Source organism: Citrus sinensis, chromosome 8 (genome assembly GCF_022201045.2).
Source record: "Citrus sinensis cultivar Valencia sweet orange chromosome 8, DVS_A1.0, whole genome shotgun sequence".
NCBI lineage: Eukaryota > Viridiplantae > Streptophyta > Magnoliopsida > Sapindales > Rutaceae > Citrus > Citrus sinensis.
This window is the reverse complement of record NC_068563.1, coordinates 17,149,230-17,154,184: the sequence shown is the minus strand read 5'-3', so window position 1 is coordinate 17,154,184 and position 4,955 is coordinate 17,149,230.

Sequence of the window (4,955 nt, the reverse complement as noted above, 5' to 3'; positions counted from 1 at the left end):
GTTCCGAAAGGAACCATTGCTAACTCTCAAGGACCCAAAAAGGTTTGGGTACCTAAAACTTGAGATTTTTTTTTTACAGGGCTCAAAGAAGAAGAAGAATAAGTGGTACTTGGACAGCAGTTGTTCAAGACACATGACAAGGAATTATTCTTGGTTTTCAAGCTTTACCAAGATCGAAAATGGTGGAGATGTATCATTTGGGGATAATTCAAAAGGAAAAATCATTGGAATTGGAAATGTTGGTAATGTATCCTCTACCCTCATTGAGAATGTGTGTTTGGTTGAAAACTTGAAACATAATTTGCTTAGTATTAGTCAATTATGTGATAAAGGATATAGAATTATCTTTGATGAATCAAAATGTGTTATTGAGAATGCATGTGATGGGAAAATCTTGTTTGTAGGAAATAGATATGTTAATGTCTATACTATTAATATAGATTGTGCATCAATAAATGAGAAATGCCTCTCCGTATTACATGATGATGGTTGGTTGTGGCATAGAAGATTAGGTCATGCAAGCATGGATTTGATTTCAAAAGTCGTGAAAAATGCTTTAGTAAAAGGTCTTCCAAAAATCATTTTTCAAAAAGATAGAATTTGTGAAGCATGCTAATTTGGAAAACAAATCAAGACTTCCTTCAAAAGCAAGAATCATATCTCTACTTCAAAACCACTTCAATTGCTTCATATAGATTTATTTGGACCTTCTAGATATGCTAGTTTAAGTGGCAAATATTATGCATTTGTAATTGTGGATGATTATTCTAGATACACATGCGTATTGTTCTTAGCTAATAAGGATGATGCCATTGATGCATTTCGAATTTTCTATAAAAAGGTTCAAAATGAAAAAGGTTATTCTATTACTTGTATTAGAAGTGATCATGGTGGAGAATTTGAAAATCATGCATTTGAAAATTTTTGTAATGACTTTGGCATTGAACATCAATTTTCATCACCTAGGACTCCACAACAAAATGGAGTAGTAGAGTGAAAGAATAGGTCTATTCAAGAAATGGCTAGGACCATGTTGAATGAAAATTCTTTGCCTAAGTATTTTTGGGCCGAAGCCGTCAACACCGCTTGTTATGTTTTAAATCGGGTGTTGATTAGACCTAATCTTAATAAAACTTCATATGAGTTTTGGAAAGATAAAAAACCCAACATTGGTTATTTTAAAGTTTTTGGATGCAAATGTTTTGTTTTGAATACAAAAGATAATCTTGGTAAATTTGATCCAAAATCTGATGTTGGTATATTTCTTGGTTATTCAAATTCAAGCAAAGCTTATAGAGTTTATAATAAAAGAACTTTAATTGTGGAAGAATCTATGCATGTTACATTTGATGAGTCTAACCCCTCTACGGAGAAAGTTGTTGTTGATGATAATGCAAAAGAAGAACAACAAGACGAAGCATCGAATGACAACCAAAAAGACGTGCCACATGGAATTTAAGAGGAACATCATGAAGAAACGAATGTAGAGCAAAATGAAGGTACTTCTCAAACACTCCCCAAGGAGTGGAGGTATGTATCTTCTCACCCTAAGGATGTAATTTTAGGAGATCCCTCACGAGGTATTACAACTAGATCATCTCTTAGGAACACATGTGAACATGTTGCATTTATTTCCCAAATTGAACCAAAATCCTTTGCGGATGCGAAAAATGATGAATCTTGGATTATGGCAATGCAAGAGGAGTTGAATTAATTTGAGAGAAACAATGTGTGGGAGTTAGTTTCTAATCCGAAACATCAATCCATTATAGGTACTAAATGGGTATTTAGAAATAAAATGGATGAATCCGGTGTGGTTGTAAGAAATAAAGCTAGATTAGTGGCTTAAGGTTACAACCAAGAAGAAGGAATTGATTTTGATGAAACTTTTGCACCTGTAGCAAGGTTAGAATCCATTAGGATGTTGTTAGCATATGCATGTCATAAGGATTTAATTTTATATCAAATGGATGTCAAGAGTGCTTTCCTAAATGGATATATCATGGAGGAAGTTTATGTGAAACAAACTCCTGGTTTTGAAAATGAAAAATTTCCAGATCATGTGTATAAGTTATCCAAGGCTTTGTATGATTTAAAACAAGCACCTAGAACTTGGTATGATAGGCTTAAAAATTTCTTGTTGGATAACGATTTTTCAATGGGAAAAGCGGACACAACTCTTTTTGTTAAGCATAAGAACCAAGACATACTTATTGTTCAAATTTATGTTGATGATATTATTTTTGGTTCTACTAATGAGTTGTTGTGTAAAGATTTTTCATCATGTATGAGCCAAGAGTTTGAGATAAGTATGATGGGAGAGTTGAAGTACTTCCTTGGACTTCAAATCAAACAAAACGAGGAAGGAATTTTCATAAACCAAGCCAAGTACGTGAAAGATCTACTCAAAAGATTTGGCTATGATAATGGAACGGCAAAAAGCACTCCTATGAGTACTACCATCAAGCTGGACAAAGATGAGAAAGGTAAGGAAGTTGATATCAAGACATATCGAGGTATGATCGGATCGTTACTCTACTTGACTGCTAATAGGCCTGATATTATGTTTAGTGTTTACTTGTGTGCTAGATTTCAATCTTGTCCTAAAGAGTCTCACATGCTTGCTGTCAAACGCATTTCTCGATATTTAATTGGCACTATTAATCTTGGCCTTTGGTATCTTAGAGGAACTTATATTGATTTAACTTGTTATTCGGATGCCGATTTTGCTGGGTATAAGGTTGATAGAAAAAGTACTAGTGGAACATGTCACTTCCTAGGCCATTCTCTTGTCTCTTGATTTAGTAAGAAACAAAACTCAGTTGCACTTTCAACCACCGAGGCAGAATATATTGCCGCAGGTAGTTGTTGTGCACAAATTCTATGGATGAAACAAACCCTTAGAGACTATGGTATTAAGCTTGATCAAATTCCTATCTTATGTGACAATACTAGTGCTATAAATCTTTCTAAGAATCCTATTCAACATTCTAGAACTAAGCATATAGAAATTAGACATCATTTCCTTAGAGATCATGTTCAAAAAGGAGATGTCGTAATTAAATTTGTTTCCACTGAAAATTAACTTGCGGATATCTTTACAAAATCTCTTAGCAAAGAGCATTTTATAAAGATAAGACATGAGCTTGGAATGATGAATGTTGAATCTTAATTCATATTTTACTATATAGTTTGATATGTTTGTTATTATACGGATTTATGGTTCATGAATTAGATGGCTTGATATGCTTGTAATTTTATGATTTTATGATTTTATGTTGCATGCATTAAATGGCTTATTGAAAGGTTTTAATTCTCAAAATGATTTAAAATTAATCAATTTTTTAAGGCCGGAAATAAAATGGTGTGTGTAATACAAGTATAAGAGCTAGCAAATATTCCCTTTCCATTCATCCGGAAAAACATTTTTCTTTATTGATTTCTCTCGAGACAAATTCCGGATAACCGGATTTTCAATCCGGAAAACCGGATTAGCTTTGGTTGCTCTCGGGACAACATTCGGATAATCGGATTTCCTAAGCTTCATCTCTGCCTCATAACCGGTCTATCGGTTCTCAAATCTGGAAAACCGAATTCAAGAGCCCTCTTTCTGCCTCAAACCGAACTACCGGTTAGCAAAACCGGAAAGCCGGATTCGCAAGGAAAGCTTGCTGGACCAAAACCGGATTTCCGGTTATGTCAAACTGGAAATCCGAATTCGAGACTTTGGCAAACCGACATTGCTATCTTCTGGATCCAACCGGCAAGCCGGTTTATGTTATCCAGAAATCCGGTTTCGGAAGCTATTTCAACTGTTCTTCTTCCCTTTTCAAACGAAAATCCGGTTCTCTCACTCTCTTTAAAAACCGTTTGCTTCTCTCTTTTTTTCACTCGAAAATCCTTCATTTTCTATCTCTTTCACATCAAATTAAATCAAGAAAATCATTCCCCATCACTTCATTCACTCAAAACCATCTTTAAACTTCATTTTCAACATCCAAAACTCTAGATCTCAAATTCAACCTAGGGTTTATCCGAATTTTTCTCTCTTTAGATTTCTCACTCTTAAGTCGTTTTTGATTCAAATTGTTTCTCCAAATCACTTTCAATCTTCATCATCTTCATTCTCCTTATCCTTTTCAACCCCAAATTAACCAAATCATAATGTCAAGCTCTCGCCGGTTCGAAGAAAAGACAAAGAATCGGTTCAACAAACCGATCGGCCACGGGAAGCAAGGGGCATCACCAATCAATCCAATTTCGAGTCCACACATTTTCAGAACAAGAAACATCTAGCCAAACATTTTCATCAATAGTTCATGACTCGTGAGGTACTCTAAACCTTTTTTGTTTTACCGGATTGTTTGAATCATCTTAGTATTAGCAATAGAACTTTATTGCAATTGTTGGAAGATGTTGGTTGGCTTAATGCACTTGTTGTTGAGGAAAATGTATATCCTGACTTGGTGAGAGTATTTTACTCGAATATGGATTGTTCCGCGGAGAAAGAGAATCGAGTAATCACCACAATTGGAGGAGTTTTGATTGAGTTTGATGATTCGGACTTGAATACCATCCTAGGATCTTCCGTTGATGGCCTAGAAATTTTTTCACCTAGGAAACCTCCTGACATTGATGACTATGTTTATATTGATGCTGTTAAGAATATATGTTGTCGTGTCGACCTTTCCAATGAAGATTGTACTATCCATTTTCGCAACCTATGTCTTTGTCTTCAGTCTCGGATATTACTTCGTTTCATTCAGAGTATTGTCCTTCCTAGATTAGGCCATTTGAATGAGGTCTCTCATATGGATGTCGCCTTGATTGATTGTATTCTTAGACATCGTCCAGTTGACTTAGGATATACCATTGTCCGAAACATGCTCAGTATACCTAAGTTGATTACCCGCTCCCTTCCATATGGTCATTTCATTACCCGAATCCTGAAATTT